Source organism: Patagioenas fasciata, chromosome 1 (assembly GCF_037038585.1).
Source record: "Patagioenas fasciata isolate bPatFas1 chromosome 1, bPatFas1.hap1, whole genome shotgun sequence".
NCBI classification, from domain to species: domain Eukaryota; kingdom Metazoa; phylum Chordata; class Aves; order Columbiformes; family Columbidae; genus Patagioenas; species Patagioenas fasciata.
The window spans coordinates 209,128,989-209,156,102 of NC_092520.1; the positions used below are offsets into that span (position 1 = coordinate 209,128,989).

The following is a 27,114-nucleotide window of genomic DNA, read 5'->3' on the forward strand; positions in this document are numbered from 1 at the left end:
ATAGCTTTAAAGATTAGATATATTAAATCTGCTCCTAGATGTCCTGACAGTTTTAAAAGCAGAAAGAAAGGTGGGCATTTAATTGATTCTGAAGTCATACTTCACCATTGGTTCATCCCATTCCTTATAAGATCCCAAGCAGTTCTTTCTTCTCCATATCCAACAACTCTCCAAGGAAATTAGAGTGCAATGGAGGTGACTACAAATACTTATTTGCTACAAGAACCATGGATTACTACTGCAATCATTGCAAAAACATAGCCATGCAGTTTCCACTTCTGCAGAATGTAAAATAAAATGTTATAACTGGCCTGTTTCTGGTCACAAGTTCTGTAAAACTCACAAATGATAAACAAGGGTGTATTTTTTTTTTTTTTTTTTGGTTTAACTTCACACATATGGTTGTTAAACCAGAAGGAATTGACCTCTTCCCCTTTCTCAGCATTAAAATTTCATATCTACATTGTTAAACAGAGAAAGCCTGTGCCAGCATAGATTCACAGGGTAATTTTGGTTGGAAGGGACATCTTGAGGTCACCTGGTCAAGCCATCCTCAGAGCAGGGCCAACTTGCTCAGGTTGCTCAGGCTGTGCTGACATTTCAGTATCTCCAAGGACAGTCCCTCTGGGTGTCTCTTATAGTGTCTGACCACTACCATGGTGAAAATACTTTCCTTTATATCTATCAACATTTGCATTTCCATTTTAACAACTTGTGCTCATTGCCTCCTGTCCTGTGCACTCTGTGTATTTTGGGAAAAATAAAAAGTCTTGGCCTGTTGCCTTTGTAACTTCTCAACAAGTAGTTGAGAACAGCTTTAGATTTCCCCTTCCCTTTCTCTTCCAGCGTAATAAAGCAGCTCTTTGATGCCTTTCTTGTACATCACATTTGCCCCACCTTGAATACTGTGTTTAGTTTTGGGCCCCTCATCATAAGGACATTGAGGTACCAGAGAGAGTGCAGAGCAGGCGACAAGGCTGGTGAGGGACCTGGAGCACAAGTCTGATGAGGAGCAGCTGATGGAACTGGGGCTGTTTAGCCTGGAGAAAAGGAAGGTGAGGGGAGACCTTATCGCTCTCTACAATTACCTGAAAGGAGGTTGTAGCATGGAGGGTGTTGGTCTCTTCTCCCAAGCAACAAGTGATAGGACAAGAGAAAATGCCCTCAAGTTGCACCAGGGGAGGTTTAGATTGGATATTAGGAAAAAATTCTTCAAGGAAAGGGTTGTCAGGCATTGGAACAGGCTGCCCAGGGAAGTGGTGGAATCACCATCCCTGGAGGAGTGTAAAAGGCATTTAGACGAGCTTCTTAGGGACATGATTTAGTGCTAGAGTTAGGTTAGGTTATGGTTGGACTTGATGATCCTGAGGGTCTCTTCCAACCAAGATGATTCTATGATTCTACGATCACATATTCCAGACCCCTGATTATCTTGGTGGCCCTCCCCAAAATTCCTCCCAGTAGGCCAATGTCTTGTACTGGGGAGCCCAAAAGTGGACACAGGTACCAAAAGGAGAAATAACCACGTCTCATGGGCTGTTGCCTACGCTTTGGCTAGAACATCCCTTCTGTGCTGCAAGGGTGCAACGCTGACTCCAGATAGAGCCTCCCCCAGGGCCTTTTCTGCCAAGCAAACGATACCCAAGTCCCATGGAAAGGCACACATGCACAAAAGGTTAGGGTGCTTGCAACCACTGCTAAAATCAAAATAAACCTACCAGTACAGTGGCTAAAAAGCTGTGGGATTAAACCAAGGGCAGAAGATGCCAAGACAAAGCAAAGTGTGGCAAACTGTACCAAGCCTCTGTTAAAAAAAACAACTCTAAAAGAAAAATCTGGACCATTTTTGCACCAAATACCCCACCCTCCAATACAAAAGACACAATTCAATTATCTTGTCTTCAACTCTAATTTGACTCAGAAATACATAAGCTCTATTTTTTTCAAATTCAGTTGAGGACAATAGCGTCAGGACAAATTATTCTTCCTTAAGACAAAACAAAAGACACTCTCCGTCTCCTACACAGAAGTGAATCAAAGGCCCAGATTCTGACACACTCTCCATCTTTGCAGATTTTCAAAGTACAAACAGAGAGCCAAGATCAGCTTTTACAATGAGTCACTCATACCCAGTAAACAGTTCGCAGAATTTTTATCTTGAAGCCTTTCAAAAGCATCTTTAGAAAAGGACAAAGTATTTTCTAAAATACTTCAACAGAATTTTTATCTTGGGAGTCCAAGAAAGCTTTATAATGTAAAATCTCAATTTTTCTACTGCTACAGACGAATTTCTTGCCCATTTTAAAGACAAACAAGCTTTCTAGTTACAGACAAAATCAAAAATAACTCTAGTTGCTAAATCAAATTTCTGATCAATAGGAAAATAATCTTCAAAATGTGTCAAAGCGAGCCAAATGAATGGACTCCTGCCTGTGGAGCACAAGAAAAACTCAAGCGCACTGTTATTTACTTTATATTGCTAAGTTTCTTTAGAAAATTAATTTCTCAGTGAGAGTACAAAACTGTTCATCTACTAATGAATCCAATAAGGCTAAATATATATTTTGAATTTTTCCCTTCTCAGTTGAAATTTTAAGTTGTGTGTTTTGTTTTTGTTTTTCCATTGTTTAGTACTTCAATGCACATTACAGAACTGAATCTGTGAACCATTTCTGCTTTTCACTTCTGTTGTTAGCACCTAACGTAAGCTTCTGGACTAACATCAGAAAGCCACTGCTAATACTTCTCCTAATCTAATTTGTTTCATGATCAGCCTGTCCACAGATGCGCACATGCATGTATATACTATAAAACATACACAAACAGTCACTTGCACAAAGAGCATACGCCTTCCTGGCAGCCAAAATTCTGACCCTTTTCATTTAGCACCAGCAGAAAGCAGTTTTTCTCTAGACATCCTTCCACCTTTAAACAACATACCTTTAATAAAAAAAAAAACAAAACCACCTTGAAATTTAAAGACTGCTATAAAAATTGTCAACATTTTCATTACGCTTTTGTTCCAAAAAGCATGAGTACCCAGACTAGACATTTCGGTGCAGCCATTAAAGCAGAATGCCTTTTGAGGCAGAATTCTATGAATGCACTCTGGCTTATAAAAAATGTATTAGATGATAGCTCTGAAAAAGGCTCTGAGGCGTAACATGGTCTATCATGTTGTGCATGCATGAGTTAGCTTTTACAAGATCAGAACCAGAAGTGAAGATGAATGCTATTCATTGTCAGCCTAAAGCTTTGGAAGTTCAGTATCGCCGTGCTTGGGGGTCAGTACTAGAGAGATTTAAAAAAAAAAAAAGTACATTTTTTAAAAGAATCGTCCAGTATTTAAATATGTGGAACACATGCCCACCCTCAGTTTTCAATTGTGTGGGGCCAGGGCTGCACTAGACCCAGCAGAAGACAACTGCTTGCTGCCCGCTGCTCCCCGCTTATCCAGCCCCACTCAGCACTGATTGAATCTGTTAGAAGAAGGTCAGCGGTGTTCTTGTTAGCGGGTTTTAAAAAGTCAAATATCACTTGATGGGAAAAAAAAGCAATGACTTCACACCGGGTGTAAAGAGGAACAATTCTGGCAAGGACTCGTCTATTTACTGTCAAAGAAAATTACATACAATTTACTATTTTGACATTCGGGAGTGCGTTCGATGCATTATTAGGATTTGGAGGTCTTAAAGAGAAGCAATTCAAATGAACATTAAACTAAATGGATTTTCTTTGATGAAATAATGATAAATAATAACACAGATGACTTTGGTTGTTTGCAAAATAGCTTATTCATAGTCAGTTGCTCACATTATTTTGAAAATTTCCGAAGTTCAGGACGAACTTTTTTTTGACTGCTAGGTGCTTTATGGAGCTAACAAAGAGCTTTATTCTTATTGTTCTAACTATCATATACACTACGTGAAAACATGCCCGACCAACATCGCACCGAATCCTGAGAAAAATGTACGTTTCAAAAATTATCTTTGCATTTTGCTGCGGGCTCCAAGTAAAACAAGACCATTGTTGATCAAAGCCACAATGTGGAAGTGTCCCCACAAATGTACCCTCCTCAGATGTCTCCTCTGTGTTTTCCCTTCGAAGCCAATTGCTCTTCTGTGCCACCAACCTGAAGTGTCAGCTGTGACTTTCTGAGTAGCTCTGAGTAATGGGATCAGCTAATGTTCGGCACATGGAGAAATTCCGTATCATTCTCCTCGCTAAAAATACCGCCGGCTGCTGCTGGAGCCACTGAGCAGTGATGAATAGCTAAAGGGACAAGCAGGTCTCTAAATTTACTTCATATCTGACAGCCCTTCAGCAGATATGGGTAATGGATCCTACTTACTCCAAACTACTGTATACTGCGAGGCGCTTTCCCACCGTGTGAATATATACACTCAGTATGGGCTTCTTAATGACTGCGATTTTTTTCTTCCCCATTAAGTGGAGTTGATTACACATTAAAAAGCTGTTAGTAAATTTTGAAACATGTTACTAATTCAAGCAAAAAAAGGCATGTTTGGTCTTCAAATGCACCTCCAAGCCTCTCTCAGAGAAGGTCTCAATTGACTTCTAGGGATTTGCCTTGAGTGTTGAAAGTGTGTGCATCTTATAAATGCACACAGCTAATTATCTTCAACGATTTTAGCTGATGTATTCACTTAATATGCGGGTATGTCTTTTCTGGGTATACAGCATGACAGAATTTTATTTCCTGAAGGTCATTTAATGACTTTATGTGTTGTTGTTTGGGGTTTTTTTGTGTGTGTGCATTTTTAATAAGGTCCCATCTCTGAATCGAGGAAAAGAGCATCTGATGAGACAAAGGGTATTTACTGCATATCTAGGGATCTCCAGATTGGCAATTATATCATAATTGTTTTTAAATTCTTAAAAAGGGGGTGGAGTGGGGAGGTAAGAGATAATTAAGTCACATGAACAGGACCCAAATTGCATTTGCTCTCAGTTTTGTTGTGCACAATATCAGTTTAATTGAATCATCTGTAATTCTTCTCACTTTTTTTTTCTTATTTCAGCCTGCAGGAACACACACAAGACATTATGAATGAGAGGCTGGCTGGCAAATTTCTTCAGAACAGAGATTCCAAGTTTCCATAGGATTTGCCAGAAAACAGCAGACGAGATTATATATATATATATATGTCTGTGTGTGAGTGCACAAATGTGCCAGGGAGGGTGGAGAAGAGGGATGGCCTCTGGCAAATTGATGTCTGTCAGCAAGCGAACCTTGATTTCACTATTAATATGCCATGGTTCACTACACAGAAGCTTTCAGTGAGCATCAGCTGTGCCACACAGGCATGCACGCACACACACACATATATTTATATATACATACACTGGCTGACTTCAGTCAAACCAGTTTGTCGTATTCAAAGAAATCACCGAAACAATGGAATGGGCAGAGTCTCTCCTAACTCAATTAGCACAGCACTTTTCGGTGATCATTGATTTGAGTGACACTTGCTTCTGTGATTTTAAAGGAGAAAATCTTCATGATTTAACTGGCTTTGGCTAATGGAAAAGACCCCCGCCGATGTGAAATCAAACCATACTGCTTGCAGTTAACACTGGAATTACAGAAGAAAGCTGGGAAATAATAGCAACATCTAACTCCTAATTCTCCTAATGCAAATGAAGGATTTTAGCATATTTGGGAGTTTCCCCAAGCGAAACACTATCCCTAAGAAACTGCAGTGCTCATTTTTAAAGATATGTTATGTTATTCCTTTTTCCTTTGGTGCTTACATCTGCGAAACATTTGCACACGTCCATAGTAAACCACCTTCGTTAGAGCAGTATTTGGGTGACTCATAAGCTTGATTCATTTATCTTGACATTACCCCTAGAGACAGGCAAGCATAATTCTCCCTTTACAGACTGAGTGACCTGACCAAGGTAATAACGTAGGTCCATGGCAGAGGAGGGAAATTAATCTGGGTCTGCTGAGTCTCTTAATAGCCCTATAACCACCGAACACTCTGTTACTATATGTTTTCATTACAACTCATCTCAAGTGCATGTATTCAGCTCTGGACTGTGGCATTCTCTGTTTCCCAGGCAGTAAACAGGAACCCAATGAAATCTTTAAAATAAGAAGTGCATTTTCTTTCTTTCAAAGAGCAATAAATAATTGAGGAATATATTTACTTCCCCATCTAAAACATTTTTATGAAAATTTTGCCAGCTATTGGGTCATTTTGTTTTCTATTTGATGTTAAACACATACGGTCAAATTTTGCAATTCATTATATCCAGGTGAATTTATAGTAACCCTACAGGTTTCAGGATTTGCCCAGACTGAGCAATACACAAAGGAGAAGGGTTAATCGCTACCAGCTCTGCCAGCCTCACTGCCACAGGTAGAGTAACATTGCTTCTGGCAATCCTAGAAAACAGTGCAGAGCCAAAGCCCACACCATAAATAGCTTCTGGGACAAAGGCTTATTGTAAGTGACACCTTTAATGATCTGGCTATTTATAGGTTTCAAAGCCAGGACAAACGATAGATTCCGTGCCAGCTGCTTATACTTAGCATGGCTCAGTGTATGGGGAGGGAGGAGAAGAAGGTCTAAGCATATCTTCATCTTTAGCTTTAGCTACTGAGCAAGGACCACCTGCTGAGTGGATTGATGGTGAACAGGATGATGTGCAAAGCCTAGAAGCCTACCTGGCACGCTGACACACGTACCAACAAGCTGAGCTTGGAAAACAAGAGATCCTGGAATGGAATTTCAGTGGTGATACGCATGCCCAGCCCAGGCTGGATCCCAAGTGCTCACCTCCCAGTTAGCCACCTGAAAGATGCGGTCAGGTTAGCAGAACTGTTCACTGCAAACAATCCCGACAAGATCAAGCGAGTCTGCTGGATGACAAATGATCTGTAATACTAGGTTGCTTACTTAGGTGCCTAAATGCAAACCATCAAATGACGGTGTCTTTTGAAGTTGAGTCCTTTGAGTCTCATTCCATAAACTCATAAAGAAATGATTTGACATATCTTTAGTTGTAACAAGGGAATTAGACATGCAAAGAATAAACTCGTGAACACTTGTGCACTCTAAACGCCTTGAGGGCTGGTTTGCACAAATACTCCAACCTATCCAACCCCAATGTAAAACTACTTCTGCTCTCTTAACTTGATGGAGAGAAAATATTCCTCAGCTTTCTACACCAGCAAATATCCAGTTGTTTCATTAGACATATCACAGGCGAGCAAAACCTCAAAAGATGTTACTGCAAACACCCTTAAACGAACCCATGGGATGAACAAAACTGGTCTTAGCAAGGAAAAACTACTGGAGTGAGTAGTAGTTAGAAAACAGCTGCAAAGCAGGGCATTAAGTCAGCTCCATTGCAGTCAAAATGAACAAAGGCTTTCTGCTACACTCTAATACACACACATAATATGACTTGCTTTATAAGAGTCTTTTTGAAATCACACCCCTTCTAATATGAGGCAATGTTGCTCGGTAAGCAACACAGACAAGAGTCCAAAAATCAAACAAGCACGCTTCTATGTCCTTCAACAGCAGCAAATAATCTGCCATTTTACTTAGCTTAATGAATTTTAGAGTGCCTAGGAGAACAGAAATGATGGCTTCTTATCTCAAGGGTATATCCACAGATCCCACATAAAAGGGACAACACAGAGTACTCTGTCTTTCTATGTTTATGTACATGCTTAAATGTACATATATGTAAACAGACATATATTACGTACGAGTGTGTATGCATATATACTAACATCAGGACCCAGGTTCTAAATTAGGACAATATAATCACCCTCTAAAATTACACTCATCAAAATATATCAGAGGGATATATATTAAAGAAAAAGGGGGAGGGAGGGAGGGAGGGAGGGAGGGAGGGAGGGAGGGAGGGAGGGAGGGAGGGAGGGAGGGAGGGAGGAAGGAAGGAAGGAAGGAAGGAAGGAAGGAAGGAAGGAAGGAAGGAAGGAAGGAAGGAAGGAAGGAAGGAAGGAAGGAAGGAAGGAAGGAAGGAAGGAAGGAAGGAAGGAAGGAAGGAAGGAAGGAAGGAAGGAAGGAAGGAAGGAAGGAAGGAAGGAAGGAAGGAAGGGAGGGAAAAGTCATTAGACTTCGTTACAGTGCTAGCTCTATCTACCTTAGATACAAATAACAACCTTTAATCCCTCCAAACACTTACTAGGAATTATTAATTTTAGTGCAATATTTAATGAAGAAGTTTAAGTGGAGCTGGTAAGACGATGGTGATAAGGCCAACAGTCATAGCGGGCAGGATACATATTACAGAATGTCAAAATAAAGTGAAATGGGAAAAGAGGTCAACCTGTAACAAGCTATGTTAATATTTGCTTTTGCCTTTTTTTTCTGCAGGCTGATGAAGATGCTGATACAGATCATTAATGCTCTTAAACTGTCATCACACTAATGTCAGTAGTAGTGTATGAGCTTGTTTGATCATATCATCGTACAATGCTACTGAAGTGAAGCTAACATCGTAAAGTGCTACCTTTTTTCTCTTTGGATGTCTGGTTTCACCCTTGAACACCTTTGTTCTTTTAGTAAATTATGACAAAGATGAAGTGAGGGAGAATGAAACAAAGTCCAAAGACACACCTACTGCATTGGATCCCTGAAGAGTGTTGAAGAGAAAATTCACGAAGGGTCTTTAGCTGGAAGAAAAAAAAAAGAATACACCAAAGTCCCATAAATAACCCCTTGTTCCCCTTTTCTATCTCTGAAAACAGAAAGTGTTTCCTGAAGAACTTGTTAATCTTTGGTAATGGCATTCCCGGTGATTGACAGGTTTTGCAGACTGCTGCAAGTGCTCCAAGCCTCACCCAAAAAGAAAGAAAAAGGCATCAAGTCAAAAGGTCACTGGCCACAGAGTAGTTGGATGTTGCACTGTGGCTGGAGCAGGAGCCCCTCACACGTTCAGGGAGCGAAGGAGGCAATTCCTGGCATGTGAGAGTGGTTAATGTCAGCGACAGGCTACATCTCTGCTCTCAAGCTGCTCCTGTTAACAGGAAGACAGAGCTCCCTGGGTGAAAAAGAGTGTGTTTGGGAGAGATGCTTCCAGCCATGGTGGCAAGAGGATGACAGTCACAGCAGGGGACAAAAGCGACAGCAGAGGACCACTGGGAAGAGCAGGCTGCAGAAATGATGGAAGGACAGACATACTGAGAAGCAAAGAGCTTCTGTAAATTTTCCAGCAACCCAGAGAGCTACGCTGTTAACTGAAACTACTCCATCTGCAAGACTCATGGTGAGAAATCCCCCTTTTGTTTCCAGTCCGTCTTGTTTCCTCATGCCATTTAAAAGAAACAAACAAACAAAAAAGGCTTTTCATATATTTTCTTACAAAGTATGCCTTTGAATATCAAATTCAAAGTTTTGGGAATGCTTGCTCTACATGGACAACCAGCAGATCCTGATTGACTTGGGCTGACATCAGAGAGGCATCAGCTTACTAGGTGTCTATTGGCTGCCATCACCAGATGCGTTTCACAGGTGTCTGGTTTTGCTCACCCATATCTAAGCAATTTCAAGATTTTAAATCAAAGTTGATTGACTGAAACAAAAAGTTTGAAAAGGTCTCATTTTTCAAGCCTCTTTCAGAAAAACGTCTGGTCTTTTAGGAAGAAACTGGTAATATGCATAAATGATTTTCCCGTTTCAGGAAAAGGTGAAATCTCCAAGTGCTAAGAATTGCTTTTGATGGTCTAGAAGACATCCGTTCTAACACCATACACATAACTGTAAAAGTCTTAATGAGTAAAGCACTGTAATTTCTAATTTTAACCTTCTTTTCCTCATCTCTGAGGTAAGGATGCGAAAAGAACTTCAGTTGGCTTCATCCGATGTCCAGGAATGCTTTTTCTCTACAATGTGCTGTATTACATTTCATGACCATATTCATTCACCATCTCTGAGCTAAAAGGTGGTCACAGCACCCTCAGTAACCCTAGGAAGATCCACATTAAGACACGCATCACTACAATCCAGTCTGAGAAGCCCAGTAATACTGCACATCTGTACATCAACTGTGGTTCCTCAGTCTGCTTAAACAAAGTGTGAATTACTTAAAAAAAAAAATTAAAATATTGCTATGCTTGTAGCACTTTCAGCATCTCTAGAATTGCCATGTAAAGTATATGAAGTACTGCCATAACTTCAAACATCCCATCAGAGAAACATCCAGTCATAACTCAAACCCCAGTTAGTCCTTGCATGCAGCTGACTGGGTAGACATCCTCATCGTATAACTCATCACGGATTATGGGACTATCTGGTATTCAGTACAAAACTGTATGGAGTGTAGAAAACAAAATCTGAAGGAAAACCAAGTAGAAAGAATATCAAATTTCTATTTTTGTGCTACAGGTTCTTTCTAACTGGCTGTGGAGAAGCAAGTGACACCGGCTGGGTGGCAGTTCGCATTAGTTTGACTACTGCTTCATTACTAGTATGGGATGCAGCAAAGTTGGATTAAGTTATTTTCCAGTATTATTTAATTCTGCTACAGAATTTTGCATGCAAATGCTTCGTCTTAACTGTTATGCTCTTAACCACTCTTTCTTCTTCAAAGCTAATGCCATTTCCCAGTTTGTTTCTGACATCGCTCCCATGTCTCCAGCATCTAATTTCATTACTGATTCTTGTGATGTTTCTGCTGCTGACTAGGATTATCCTGGGGAGTTATTTGGCTACAAGAAAGCAAATAAACTTGAATGACAGGTCAAAGGCTAAGACTGACATAAACTGTCTCAGGTAAATGACAAATCTCAACTTCATCTAACTATTTCTCTAGAAATAAGTAGTCATTGCATAGAGAAACCTCATCCACTTGAGTGTACCTTAGGGCATGGCACACCAACTCCTCACAGCAGTCGGGGAACCTCATGCTTGGGCTCTACTTTCTTTCCTTTTCTCTTCTTCCCTTGAAGATCAAGGTTTGCCAGACTACAATAAAAACCACGTTGGGTCTGCTAGCTATGATAACCATAGGGGATCCTGCAGATAAGACCAAACATGAGAAAAGTTAATCAGAAATTAACACTTTGGGGTTGATATTCTGAGAAAAGCAGAAACAAGGCTTGATTTGGATTAAGCTACTCTTCTCTAGATAAATCCTTCCATCTCATTGAAGCAGCCAATGACTAATTCATAATATGCAAAAGTTCCTGTTGCAATGGAGCAAGAGCTTGATCCCTGGCCCAGCCAAGGTGGCTGAAACAAAGGTGAAAGCCACCACACTTGGCAACCAAGAACGTAATTCTTTCTAACTTTCTAACTCAAGCTCAAACTGCTAATTTTACAAAAGCAGAAACAAATATCTTGTTCACACATGATTTTCAGCTGCAGCCAGCAGAAAAAGGTAAATAACACATCAAAACTTTTTGATATATGTCTCTCAGTAAACATGTTTTGCTCTAATATCACTGCTGTTTCCAAAAGCTTTAAGTCTTCCAGCTCCACCACACTGACAGAAGAAATAATGGCTCTCCTCCTAAAGATTTATTCTTTAACCAGTTTAGTTGCTTCCTTCTGTACACTCGAGAACTGTGTTCCCACCATTGACAGTCAAAGAATGACTGTGCTATATAATTGTTGTTTACAGCACACTGTTTCTCAGCAGAGGAATGGGAAATCTTCAGATTTTAAGAATCTCTGCATATTATAGCATCCTATCTGTTTTCTGATCATTTGATAGATGATTATAATGGCTTGTAGGAATATAAAAGATACAATGAAATAAAAGTGCGTGGATGCTAGAATTAACTGCTTGTACACCTTAAGTTTTTAGACATTCATAAAACACTGAACACGACATTATCTGAACATAAATATAGCTTCAGTATACTTTGTTGGAAGTGACAGGCGAGATCAATATTGGAGACCAAATGCCAACAGTAAAAGGGTATGTCAGTCAGTATTTCACTGACTAACTGCCCTTATCTGAAGCTCTCATGCTTCACTGGTTGAAAATACAGCCATTGATCTTAGTGTCACAACTCAAATTCTTCATATATCAACCAGTTTTTTTCCCCCCTTTTCAGTTGAATTTCTGGGCCACTGCTTATTTTTATGATCAATATTTCTATCACTCTCACATGAACTACACTTTTATTATATTAACCTTTAAGTACAATTTTTAACATATCTGTTTGGTGTAATGTCACATGTTTTAAGTCAACATCTCTTTTACAAGTGTCAGAGCTACAGCTGAAGTCCAGGCTTCTTAAAACATTCACTGCAAAACTGCTCTGATTAGTAGATAAATCTATGCAATGCAGCTCTTTTGAGGAGTTCTCCAGGGCTGTGGAGCTGGGTTTTCAAGGATTCAATTTCCCTTTCCAGGAATCCACAGCTCAGCTGTAACAATTTTTCTCAGAAGAACTTATTTTTTTACCAATTGATCTGACTGCTTTACCTGAAAGAATTTAAGTGTTGGCAATTAGCATGACAAAAATCCATCCATGCAAATAGTCCTGTGCTTGTAATTGAAAGAGACTGGTTGTTCTGCTAAACAAATCCGAATACTCAGAGAGAATTTAATGTATATAGCCTATATGGATGAGGTTTCTGGCTTGCTTTATGGTTGTGACTGAGGCACTCGAGCTCTCTGAATTTCACTTTTCCTGTTTGCAAATTGGAGATATGAAGGACAACCTACTTTCATTAGGTCCTTTGGATCTACAGACGAACAAAACCATATTCTAGAAGCAATAAACGTAATTCTCTGATCTACATTAAGTGTTCTGTGAAACTATCCATTAACAAGCTAACTGAAGTTAAATGTTTGGAAATCTTTAAATAAAAAAGCATTAGCTGGACAATAAAAAATATAGAGATGTTGTAAAACATATTACTATCTTAGGGAATAAGTTTTACATAAAGAATTTCAAGGAAATTATAGAAACCACAATAGAACTCCTTTTCTGTTAGCATAATGTAAAGCTGTCTCACTGAGCTCATTTATTTGGTTTAGTGAAAATTACAGAAAATTATTACTCATGTTATATGTCCATCTTGGAACTAAAACAAACAAGGTAATTCCTTGATTATTTGATTAGCAGAGATAGAATCCTTTAGCTGTGTGGTTTTCACTGATCAAGAAACATTTTCAATCCTGCTTTAAGAGCTATCAGAAACAAGAATCAGTGAGACACTAAGTAATGCAGTCAAAGAGTATTTTTTTAATCATTATTATTTAAAGTTTCAGTGTATTACTCTAGGACTACAATTTGAATACAAAAGTTGATGTCTCCCAAAGGAAACCGTTCTACCCCAAAATGTTCCATCAATTATTGCACTGCTCCGTCATTATCCAAATTGTCAAAGCAATTTCATTATAAATCCCACATAAAGTAGCACAAAGGGGTAATGGCAAAGTGGCTTTGGTCCCTGTAGGACAATCTCAAGAAAATATAATTTCAGGCAATGAAGAAACAATGCTTTGTTCTTGTGCTGTGGGAGGGAAGTTTGTCTTTCTTGGCTACGGCTCCACGACAGGAAAAAACGCACACAAATGGGGACTGCTCAACGCTGGGAAAACAGCACGCTATGAACAAGTTAGGCCGTTTAGGCATCCCAGAACAAGAGTTTAATGATAATGGGATTGACTGGAGCGGGGTATGTAATGAGGCTTAATTTCTTCGATACAGAGAGCTCTTCAAGGGAGGAATGCGGTGGGAGGATGGGAGGGGAACAGAGCCCGTGCCCACGCGCCTGCATGCACAGACGGGTAGGACAGTGGCACCTGTTTGTGCACAAACAACCTCTCAGTTACAGCTGAAATCTTCCTCTAGCTGTCAAAAAAATGTATATTTAGCATTAGTGTAAAGTTTTCAGATGGTAAGATGTCAGGGCTGCCTTCTCCAAGGGCAGTTCAAAGGGTATAAGGTCAGGGGATTTCCTTCATAGGAGGAAGAAGTCATGAAAATACTTATTTTTGAACTAATTCTGCAAAATTAGAACACTAATTCCACAACACCCCTGTATATAGATCAAGATCGCAAAATGCATAGACCTTATTTATGCTTAGAAACATCTTCTGGGGAGAGGAGGGGCAGAAAAGGGGGCAAAGTAAAAGGAAATATAAATAAATAAAAGGGGATGAAACACTCTAGAGACCATGAAATACCCACTCATAACTATACTATGCACCAGATCATATAATTCCTAGACATCAAAGAATTCAGAAGAATCTTAAACCATTTCGAATATACAAAGACAATAAGCGATTGCATTTTAACTAGAGGAACACAAAGAAAGTCACTGAAAGGGTCACTGGTTGGGATAATCTAGGTTCTATTTCTGGCTTTTGTAGAACGAAAATTACTTCACTTCCCTGTACCACAACAGAAGAATGTGAAAAATGACTACAGGACTGCATAAGGGAACTTTTGAGGCCTACTTAACCTTTGGTGAAGGGTTTGAGATTCCTCTGTGAACACCACAACAGCAACCAGTAGTATTAAAGAAACCTAGTATTATTAAAGAACAGTCTTGATATGGCTGAATTATGACCTTCATGCAATTAAATTTGACAGATTTCAGGCCATTATTACCAGCTATATATAAAAATTCAGTTTATGGCTGCAGAAAGCCTCAAGGTAAAATGAAATTTTAAGTGAGTGGATCAATGAAGAACACTAGATTCTTAAAAGTGTTTGGTGGTTCTGAAATCTCCATGCCTCACCAATTCAGTCTCTCTGTCCTTTTGCTGTATTCATATCCCATGATGGAGACACAGGATTTAAATGTAAGAAGAGGGATAGCACTGTATTCTATGTGTAAAATACCTCAGTGGATACATTAGTGTACCAGGCCATCTTGTCAGTAAGTGTTACATAAATAGCAAAAATTAAATGTGTAAATGGATTAGATATAAACATTAGTCTACTTTTTTTTTTCCCTTCCCCTTCTATATAAAAAATACCTAATATAGAGAGAAGAAAAGACCATGTCATTTGAGAAGGAAACTCATAAACTGTCTTTTCTATTTTGTTGCCCATCTTTGGATGCCAGTAGAGGAAACATCAATGTTTTGACCATACGGTCCCTCTGCCCCTCTTTCTGTCAAAGACAGTGCCACCCCAGCCAGGAATACACAAAAGCTCCCATGGCGTTAAGGACAGTGCGGCTGCATCTTCAAGAGGACCATAAAAGCTCGTCTGTCTTCCATCTGAGGAAGACGTACATTTTGTTTTGGTACAGATATAGATGTTTAAAAAATAAAGGAAAAATATAGACCCAAACCTCTCTTACCCTTCTTTATCCCAGTTGTGCCCAGTCACGCTGTACGGTTCAAGTTCCACTGTCACTGTGCACGGTGACGCTAACCTTCAAGCAGCATCCCTTCCCTTTCAAATTACTATTCCTATTCACGGACAGAAGTATGAAACTAAACCCCAGATGCAAATCTTTTTCTGGACTAGGATGTCAGAACCACATTCAACTTTTTGCAAAGCAGCTTCAGTTCAGCTCTTGTCTTTTTGAATCATCAGGACTTTCCCTTACTGTGCTTAAGACCTTGGTATTTGTTATTGCTGGCTCTACCATAAAAAGGAACAATAATAAAAAACCCCCACAATATGCATTTTAGCTGTAAGCTCCACAAATGGGGAGCAGATTCCTTGTTGGTTAAAAGGGTTTACTATGGACCTGGTACTACACTATCAGTTGGTCCACTCCAAACCACCATGACTTCCATGCTGCTAGAGACGCATCACTAAATCTCTCCAAAAAGTCCTCTGTCCATTGCTCTGGAGCAGCGGAGAACATCAACCACTGGTGATCTCCATCATTTACAGCAGCCAAAGACCACCCTGATAAATAGAATTTATATGTGGGATCCATTGAGGGAGAGAAGGGAAAAAAATACTTTATACCTAACCACTTGACAGTGATCCCTAAAAGCACAATTTTAAATGAAAAAAAGAAGCACATGCAGCAATTAGATACCACGTAGTGTATGGCAGGTCACTAACCAAGAGCAGATTGCAGTGAACCAGGGAGAATAACGAAAGACAGATTACAAAATATCAATAAAACTAACGTGACTGTCATTATTGATGAGATTAACTCTCTCAGCCCAACAGCAGCTGCACAAGGGAAAGCTGGTGTTCTATTTACTGTCAACTTCTCGTCTGTACTTGTCATATGAGATGGTCATTTTGCCAATCTTTTTTTTTGCTGGGAAAAAAAAGTATTTTGAAGAACTAAGAAACAATACTTCAAAGGGAAAAAAATCAATTCTGACAGTGGCAAGGACAGGCCTCTGTCAAAGGTGATAAGAAAAGGATATTAAAAAAATCTAGATATTTATATCACACGACACAAAGCACTTTTATACAGACTTGACCAATCTGAGCTACTTTATTGCACAGTTAAGGTGATGGCATATGTTATCGTTTTTTTCCAAAGAGCAGAAAAGATACTTACATTTCATCCTGTGAAATGTGCTATCACCAAGCAGGTTGGAAGGAACTGTATTCAATTTCTACGACCACATTTTCATGATGCTGCATTTCATGCACCCTAAGCAGAGGGTGAGCACATTGCATTTGAAGGATTTGACATCTCTCACTACAGGTTTTCAAGTTTGCTGAAAAGAAGTCCATAGTGCTGGTGCTAATTTTTGGTCAAGGGGGGCACTGAATTTACAAAATTTTATTTTTAAAGAAATCTGTTTAAAGCCTATTATCGTGCTGATATCTAAGAATACTAGAATGTGGAGAATATTCTCTGTAAATCTATTTCTAAATGCAAAGCATGGAGAAGAAAACGGAAATCCTTTTAATTAGTTCTTAACTTGCTTTTTGAGTAACACATACGCAAGGGTTTCAATTGTATTTTCTCTTATTGTTAGTACTTGTGAACTCTTGTGGTTCATTGACTGAGCCTCATTACCCCTGGAGATTGTTTGTTCATTTGTTTGTCAGGATTTAATTACTGGAGCACAACCACTGACATAAGGATGTTCACGCAGGAGCCTAATATTTTTCTCTTCTCCAGCTCCTAGGTAGGTAGCTTTATTTCCTCTCTAGAAAACTGCTCTTAATCAGCTTGTCACTGTGCAAACCAACAAATTTCATAAGCAAAGGAAAGGTCTAGCAGGGACACGAGTACTGTTCTGCAGCCTTCTCCGAAAATCTGCTTTCTCAACCAAATGGATGAAGGACACAGCAACACCTGACCTTCTCCTCCAAGAAGCAGAAAGGCAATGGTTCTGTTGCACTCACTGATTACAAACTCTGTTTTCCAGCTGTGGCACTGAAGCAGAAAGTCCCTGAAAAATGTAAAGAAACACTATAGGTATCAGAAAGGAATCGCAAGATGACTCCTTGGAGGCAGAAGCAGTGTGTTAGATTGCTCCCTTGCTCTTCATCATGAATACTCCCCAGAGAAGAACCTTTACAAATTTAGGTGACAGAACATTTTCTGTGCAATTCTTGTGTATGTCTTTGACCGCAAAGATGACTCTTGACTGTACCTCTGAATGATACCTTTTTCTGCGTATTCAAATAACCAAGAAATCAAAGGCTCATGGCTTCACCTTTTTTCACCTAGGGAGAAAACCACAGGCTCACATTTCACCTATCTGTCATGCAGCTTGAGTTATTACCTGTAAATATGTATCAGAAAAATGAGGGCAAAAGGTGTAAGATCCTGCAAAATATGGTTCAACTAATGGAACATCTTTAAGGCCTGAATTTTAGATATCAAACACCTCAAAAAAGCTGTTTTCAAATAAGCTTTTCTTCATAAACTTGCAATAAAAAATATTTTATTGTATTAACTTCTTCCCCTTAAACATTCTCAACTAACAAAACCCACTGAACATTAAAAGAAATCATCCTATAGAAAATTAACGATATTTCATTAAGACAAAACTGTTCTTTAGCCACAATTCTGACTGTTTTCAAGGTAGGAAGATCCATTTTTACCATTAGCTAGCACACATTCAAAGCTTAACATAGGAGAGTCAAAGACAGTATTAACACATGTCAACAAGGGAAAGTGAACCTTTAGGTATCCAGAGACGCTATAGTTTTTTCAGCATTTATTGTGGAAACATATCTCTCTCAAACTGAATCCAAACCAGCGTCTAGCCCTTATTTTACAATTGCCATAAATGAGAATGGTCTCCTAGTATTGCTGTATTAATGGCACTACTTAGTAGCATTCAAGGGTGTAGAGTAGGACTCAAGAGGGCGAGAATCCTATTTAAATGCATAATAAAGAAGCATCTGAAGTTGTATTGGGTTTATGATATTGTTTATGGCTATTTCAATAGTAGCTGTTAAATTAATCATCCTAAAAAAACAGAGAAAAGAATAGGTAACATTGACTATTATCACAATTTTAATATGAGTCTAATAATAATGCTATGCTTTATTTTAAAAGCTCTGTTTCTTGAAGTCCTATTTGTATGGGTATCTTGGTTTTCATTTTCATACAAAGCACCCTTTGAATAAAGCTTGGAGTGACATGAATTGTTAAAGTTCAGATATCAATAGGGAACTAAAAAGGATGCACTATTTTAAAAAATTCTCACTTTCTAAGCCTCTGAAAATCTTGCAAAGGCTGATTCATGAATTTCAGAGTGGCTACGCTGTCATCACCACTTCAAAGCTTTCTTTTTTCGCCATGTATCTAGACTACAAAAATTAATTTCCTGAATCTTCTGAGTCATTTCATTTAACAATTTAAGAAGACAAACAATACAGACAGCCCTTCCACTGCCCGCTGCGGCGAGTAAAATTGTGCAGATAAACAAAACAATTATCAGGGCATGCAGGAGGGATAGATTCAAAGAGCTGCCTTTACTAGTTTGTTAAAAACACAATCAAATTAATGACCGAGTAGCTGTCTGCACTACTTGGTCTCACTGGCCATTTGCGAACACAAGGATGCAACGTTATCTTCTGCAACGGGCCAGGCTGATTGATCTCCCCTTCTTCTCCCAGTGTGGAGTGAAGGGCACACAGGACGCTCCCTGCGTGGGCATGGGGGTGAGGGGGCGTGAGGAGATGTCTCAGGGTTATCTTGGATTTATTTTCCATCACGGAGTCAGTAAAGCCGTGGACTGGCAAAGGCTCACTGCAATACCACAGATACGGCCATCCGCATTTAAGAGTCTCGTCTTATTCTTTTCAGGGCTCATTTGTTTTCTTAATAATTCAAGCCACATACTTGTGTTTCTTCCAAAACAAAATGATAGAAACCGAAACATTTTAAAAAAACTCTCATCCACAGCTAATTACTGATGCTGAGGATTAACATTCTGTGGCACTTCAGCTTTAGTTACTCTCCTTAATTAATGTCATATTTGCAAAGATCTATAAAAACACTGTTTAGGTAAATTATGTGCATTCATTAACTATTTAAGGCCCGTGTCTAGTTTTTTTAGAGTATTTGCAATGCCTCTTGCAATACCTACAAATAACCTTTCAAGCCTGAAGGGATCAGTAGGTGCTTAAGAAAAATGCAAAAATTTCATTAAATGTTAGGACAAAAGGTGCTTGTGTCAGGTGTGTGAAAGAGCCCTCGAAATGCATCTGTGTGCGTATTTCTAAACATTTATATGTGCATGCAAGGATCAATTTTGTCAAAGAAAATATTTCTGCTGTGCTACAACATCTAAGTTGCACCATGCGGGAACAACATCCAAGCTGTTATTTATAGGACTGTGTGGCTAAGGGTGGTTTCCGAGTAGGCAGGCAAACCATCTCTGATATTCTTTTCCTGCACGATAGAGCACAGTCCATAAACTGAGGACGTCTTTTCCGGGCATCTTTTTGTAAACTATGCAACACAGAGCAGCATATCTATGGATGAAGGATTTTCTAAAAGCTGAGGCATAAAGACATTGCTATCGCAATGGAATAAGATGTGTTTTTGAAGACTACCTACCCATTTACAGTCCTAGGGTGTGCTTGGCTGATACAGTTTTAGCACGCCAGTAAGCCAGATAAACCACAGGCAACCCCCAGTATTTGTTCTGGCATGTTCAACTCAAAATAAATTTCAACATTTCATTAAATGCTTTGCTTGAGAGGGTTAATAACTGGTATCACAATGGTCCCACTGTGGTTAAGATGTCATTAAGTTTCTACTTCTGTACCCTTTTTGTAGCAACCACATCTTTTTTTGGCCCTGTTTGTTCTAGAAATGCATTTTTACTGCTGCTTAAATAGTTCGGACATGCAAGCGGAGAGGCTGTGCCGGGCATCAGGAAGGTGGTGACAAACTCCAGTTGGGAAACACGCCATCAGGCAGACTGGTTTGGAAGGTTATGGAGATATTGGCTGTGTTTGGGTCATGGAGCTGGGGAGCGACCACAGGCCCATGACGCATACGTGTGCATCGCAAACCTGATCGATGGGTCGTGTTGGGCCTCCACCCAACTGTGCACAACTCACATGCCTGAGTGTACAATACGTTTATTGTATTTGTGAGGTTTTCAGGAGGAAAAGCTATGTGCACTCCCCACCTCTGTCTGGGGCAGGGGGGTATGTGGTCAGAAGAAGGAAGTCACACCAGACAAGTCCCTGTGTCTTCTCGTTGAATTTCTGCCTCATTGTAATGGTAATCAAAAGTCTGTTACTGCTTGGCAAAGAGGCAAATATTTTAAAGACAAAACTCTAGAGCTGATTTCTCAGTCTGGATAGACTGTAACTCCAAGAATAAACCCCAATGCCCTCAGATATATGGTGTGAATTTTGGGGTTGTCCTATGCAGGGACAGGAATTGGACTCGATGATCCTTGTGGGTCCCTTCCTACTCAGGACATTCTATGACTCTATGACTGGACAACGCCACTTAACCCCCTGTGCTACCACCAAAGACAAGAAAACTCTCATGTGATTAGAGAACATCACGCTCCACCTTCCACAGTTTAGAAATTGTAAAAATAAGCATCGCAACAGGATGGCTTGGGAACCAGGAGTTGTGTGTCTTTGTCTTCCCCTATGACTTACTGCATCTCACTTTGTTCATCTGAGGCTCCACCATCATGGCAGCTGGTTTCTGCTGGGGGGCTCAGGTATTGTGAGCAATATTTTTGTGATAACTGAGCTCAGCAGCTCCCCACAGATGAGGAAAGAAGCATCTCAGCTTCCTGAGTGTACTTTGCCATCTGTGCCTGCCCTTGTGTCACTAAGTGCCCCCCTGCTTATTACAACTGACCCATTACAAACAATTCAATGTCAAGGGGCTGCAACCAGTTGCCCCTTCCACCCTTTAGTGCCTTATTCTGACTGTACACCAAGCTGTGTCCCGCAGCAAGTGCACACATTGCTGTATGTAGTATATGTTGCAAAGAAGGTCCTATGAAGACTGCAAAAAGGCAATAGTAAGAAAACCAGTTCTGGTGAGAAAAATAATCACATGCATATTTGTAGGACTGGGTCCCACACAGTGGTAGCTGTAGCTGAAAATTAAAGAAAACTAGTGAAAATATTAATTAATACGAGCGTGCATAATTAAGAACAAGCATACTGTCATCATTTTCAACCTTTGGAATACGTGGAAAATATTCTGTAGAGAATGGGACAATTTAGCACATCATTCGCAATCTTAAATGCTTTCCTAAATAGAAACGAAGGAACACCAATCGTTGAAATCTATTTTAAAAGAATGAGGAGCTTGTGCCTGACCCAAGAAAGCAGGTAGACCCCCACTGCCTGTTAAACAAAGAGAACTGAACGAGGAAAAGGATATCTATAGGAATAAGAGACAGAGACAATGAATAGCTTGAAAGATTAAAAGCAGATCAAATTCAGTTATTACTTTTGCAGAAATATCAAAGCATAATTAATGCCATTTTCACACATCATTATTTGACTTTCTATGGAATTAAAACGAACAGAATAAACAAAAAGTATCCAGATAAAATAGAAGCACGGGAAACCTTTCTACAGCTGCAGCTAAATTGTTGCAGCGCTTTCTATGCCCTCATATATCATTTGTATCTTGAATATATTAACTTTGAGTTAAGCATAAAAAATTGCATAATTATCAGTCACATTATAAAAGCAGACTCTGTACAAACATGTTGGATCACTCTGGCAGATACATATAAGATACTCTGCAAAAATTAAAGTGCAGGATACAGAATAGTATGAAGCACTCTCCACAAAACATTCTCCTCTTGAATGCCATTTAATTATAGCGTCTACTTCGTTTCCTTTTCAATTTCTTTCCTCCTTCCATCTCTTCTAAAACCCTCAGTGCAACACATGGATGTAATGATTTTAGCAGCACGTTAATTGGCTCGGGCCCATTTTCTAATGCGAGTACTCAGCACGCCAAGAGACAGTCTCGTCACACCCGGGAGGTGATGTTCACCTGCTTCAGCAACCTGACAACACCACCGCAGCATTATAAATAATGAACTGCATAGAAACACTCACTCTGATCTTCTGCTTATACCTTCTCCTTGCAGCGGAAAACGCAAACAACACATCTGACCACTAAGCAAGACTTTTGCAAATCAAACAAAGGAATCCTTTTTTAAAAAATAAAAAAAAATTAGATTTACTACAGTCACCTGAGACATAAATGGTCCAAAGGCCTCTTCCAGTATTGTAATTGCTGATTTCTTTAAAATCATTGGGAGATCAGTCTGAGAACTGCAAATATACTTCTGTTTCTTAAAATGACTCACAGAGAGGGGAAAAACACAGAAAGATAAAAGAAAAGAGTTAAACCGACTCTATCTAAACTCCTTGCAAATCTCTAAATACATTTTCTTCTGCTTACTGGTTCTACTTTCAAAAATCTCATTCTACTTTCTACGTTACAATAATACTTTCTTCTTGCCATTAATACTGTGTTCAGTGAAATGCTAATATTTTTCAGTTCACTGTCAGAGAGAACTAAATCTACAGCAAGCTAATCTGCCATAAAGTCATGTTTTATACACATGACTACAAATTGAGTTTTACACTCCATGGAAAGCAATCTTCCATCTTTAAGGGTATCGTGAGACACAGAATTAGATCTATTCTTCTGGCATTACTAAATCATAAGATGAAATATAATTTGACGTGCAAATGATATTGTAAACCCAAGGCAATGAAGCACTGAGAATGTTTTTAGTACTAAACTTACTTGTTTGCTCAGTATTAAGAGTCCTTTCGAGAAAATTAGTCTCTATTTATAATGGAAACAGTATTACATAAACTTTTTTTCCATAACACAGGTCCTAGTCTAGAGATTTAGAGCCTGTATGAATTTATTTCTAAACTGGGCATCTGAGTTTCAACACGTGTTTCTCATCTTTTAAGCTGTGGAGATGTGAGCACTGAGAGTCTGTCACAACTAGAACTTCTATTTCAAATACTCAGAGTAACTTTTTGTTTTGAATCTGGATGTCATTTAGAGCTGCTTTCACTTGTCAAGTTTCTGAACAACTTAAAAATAAGCCAGCTAATGTATATTTCTGTTTACACTGGGAACAGCTTTTTGGTCACTTGATCTCATCAAAGAAAGCACGGGACTATTGGCAAAGTTCTTATGGAGATGTTTTCCCAGTTAAAAGGAGATGCCATTGGAAGAGTCAAATGCTGCCTCCTCACAATACGAGATCTTATATTGGAAAATGGGAATGATCTCTCCAGCAACTGCCTTGACTACTTATTTAGTTGTATTTATAGTCCCATCTCAGCAAGGCCTGGAGAGGGACCAGTTTAACCTGTAACTCTTTATGTACTTCAACTCACATGTTTTAACAGAGTGCTGTCCTCTCTCTTTCCATCATCAGTTAAAGAGACGCAAAGATGTCCCAGTATTCATGTTCTGGCCTTCCTTAACTTTATTCTTTGCCCATTTAGACTGAGTGATCTCAGTTTAAATGAGAAGGGCCAATATCCTCTTTTGTACTGCTACATCAGCATAACAAAAAAAGAACAGAAAGGGCTTTCTAATGCCTTTTCAATATGCAGAAAGAAAAGGCATCAGAAAGAAAAGGTATCAGAGACAGACCTGTTGCTGTTCAAGCAATACAAATGTCCTTCAGGACTTATGTTGTTCAGTGTCACTGCAAACCCTCTTAGTGTTTATTCTTTTTCAACCCAGATGAGGGGCAAGTTACACCAGGTCCACCTTCTACTGTACTGTGCTGTCCTTCTTGAATGCTGCTGTCCTCTTTCATACTTCCAGAAGCAGCTCCACACTTGGAATATGGTTGTTGGTTGATAGCTGGCTGAATACGAATCAGCAGTGTGCCCAGGTGGCCAAGAAGGCCAAGAACATCCTGGCTTGTATCAGAAACAGTGCGGCCAGCAGGAGCAGGGCAGTGACCATCCCTGTGTACTGGGCACTGGTGAGGCTGCACTGTGAATCCTGCGTTCAGTTCACTACAAGAAAGCCCTTGAGGTGCTAGAGCAAGTTCAGAGAAGGGAGCGGAGCTGGGGAAGGGTCTGATGGGGAGCTGCTGAGGGACCTGGTGGGCGTTGAGGGGAGAGGCTGAGGAGGCTGAGGGGAGACCTGCTCACTCTCTGCAACTGCCTGAAATGAGGTTGTAGTGAGGTGGGGGTTGGTCTCTTCTCCCAGGTGAATGTGATAGATTGAGAGGAAATGGCCTCAAGTTGCACCAGGAGAAGTTTAAATCGGATATTAGAAAATATTTCTTCACTGAAAGGGGTATCAAGCATTGGAACAGGCTGCCCAGGGAAGTGGTTGACGTGTAGATGTGGTGCTTAGGGACATGGTTTAGCAGTGGAGTTGGCAGCGTTAGGTTTACGGTTGGACTTGATGACCTTTTCCAACCTAAATGATTCTATGATGCTACAGAGGAAGTAGCACAGTCCACTCTCACAGCATAGCAGACTCCTCACTCAGAGGCCATCACAGAGCCCTGGGGACATCTACAGCCACCCTGTTAGTGTCTTGTAAGCTCAGCTCCATCAACTACACAATAGCTTCCAAATGCAGAGAAGCTCTTCACTACCCATCTGCTTCCTCTTCTTGCCACTGCCTCTTAAAAAAGGACTTCTTCAAGAAGAGGTATGAACTCGTTACTTGCTGCACTGCGTAAATGCAGAAAGCGGACAGTCTGTTGCCACTCTGCATTTCATCAAAGCAAGAAGAGCCACAGAAGTCACCAAGTACATGTGGCTGAGCTGAGACTAGCCAGAGGTAGAAAAATCCAACAAAAAGGGAAAACGTTAAAACATGTGTTAACCCATTTAAGAACATACGTTTTCCACTTGCTTAACCCCTTTTTGTTGGTGGTCAGCTAGTATCAATCATTACCTGTCTTTTTGCATTAACTTCTAAAGAAACAATCCCTACAGTTTGATAATCTCCCCCCAACAAAAGATGAGAATACTCCCATTTTTGGAGGTGATTGCAAGTTGCATTACCTAAAGATGAGTCCAAGCATAAAAACTAGCAAGTAAGCCTTTGGGTCACAACCTGAACTTCAAAACTCAAGCTGCTCTCTAGCAGTAACTCTTGGCTCTTTGGAGGAATCAGCCAGACAGGGCAGTGGAAAGAGACTGATTACAAGTGACTGCACATCACTTTGCATCCATTGGCATGCTAATTTTTTGACAGAATAAGAAATTATGGCTGATGCCAATCACTGTACTTAGTTCTACTGCACACATTGACATTGATGGAATTGTATCACATGGCATCCAGATCACCAAATACATTCTTTTTCACAGAGAAGTGGAAGAGAAAATATTGCTAACTGAGACACAGGAGCACCTTATAGCAGGCTAACACTTGGTACAAACAGGTCTTTGATGTTTATATAATGTATTTCTTAAAGAATAAGCAAGTTCATTCTTTCATTAAGAGTAACGCTTTGAACTTAAAATAATTCCTTTCATCAGAAGACTGTGGAACATTTTACAAAGATGGTGAGGTATTATTAAAATAGTTTTATACAGGGACAAACAGAGACCAAGAGAGATTAAGGGAGTTACTTGAATTTTTCTCAGACAACTAAGAATACAACTCATTTATCCTGATTCTGAAACTGTGATTCAAACTACCAGACTGTGCTGATATCAAAGAAAAATTTCAAAGCAAAGTGCACTACTGTTTGTCACAGTCTTAGAAATTTCTTTGCAGAGGGCTGAATTAAAATGAGTCTAAACACAGAAGCCAAATCTACAGGATCCTGAACCCATCCAATCAAACTCGTAAGATGGTGAACATTTTCAATTTTTTTCTCCCTTTTTTAAAACTTCTTAGAGGCAAGATCCATTCTTTACCTCTGTGCCAGAGGGTATTTTGCCCATGGATATGATTAATGTGTTTGTATTTAGGAGCAGAGACATAATAATGTAGTCTATTAAAGGACTATGATGCTTTAGAGATGTTTCCTTCATTCACATACAAAAGAATTGAAGAAGGAGAATTGCTCAAGTGACGTGCACAGCAGATGTTGGAGAAAGAAATGGATCCAAATCTCAGGTTGTTCTTGGTTTAGCTCTGAGAGATGATACATATGTTCTATTTTCTATTAAATTTTACAGAAAATTAATCTTGAGTACTTGTTATAGAGGGTGGAGGAGGGACAGTGAAAAAGAGGAGGAAACCATTTCTTACATTAGTTCAGTTGTTACTCTTTTTAAATCCTTTCCACTCACACAAAACTGCTATTTTGGAGTCCCAGGTCACGGAGCAAAATCCTGGGGTTTTGAGAGCATTTGGACACATGGAGGGAGAAGAAAGCTGGAAAAATGGCAAAGATGAGGGCAATCAAATCTCATGCTTTATACTGTATAAGAGGAAGGATAGCTGTGAATACAGCTTTATGCTTCTGCAACTTCAATCAGCAGAACTTAAGCATCAGATTAAGGTCACAAGAGTTATGAAGATATAAAAGGTACTGGTCCCCTTCTATGTAAAAAAGAGCTCTTCTGTTTTCCTCCTCACTCAATTTGCTTATCCTTTTTAAATACCAATTGTATTAAAACCAGGATATTTTGCATATTTTTAAAGCTATTGTCTCCTATATTTTCTTTTCTTTGCACAATTATCTTTTAGATAACCATGGTATTTCTGAGCTCAAGCACAGCCTGCAGTTCAATGTCAACTACTGGAATTAAAGCATCTCCGTTATTCTTACTGA

At 39.5% G+C, this 27,114-nt stretch overlaps 1 protein-coding gene across 13 annotated transcripts in view; it reads right to left on the reverse strand.

Annotated features, from left to right (window-relative positions):
- CELF2 (CUGBP Elav-like family member 2) overlaps positions 1 to 27,114 on the reverse strand; it is a 558,210-nt gene that overhangs the window by 163,573 nt on the left and 367,523 nt on the right. Inside the window, exon 2 of one of the 13 annotated variants that reach the window (XM_071803526.1) lies at positions 8,628 to 8,683. The exons of the other annotated variants lie outside the window; for them this stretch is intronic. The gene's annotated coding sequence lies outside the window, so the exon portion shown is untranslated. The remainder of the gene's footprint in view (positions 1 to 8,627; positions 8,684 to 27,114) is intronic. 13 annotated transcript variants of the gene reach the window in all.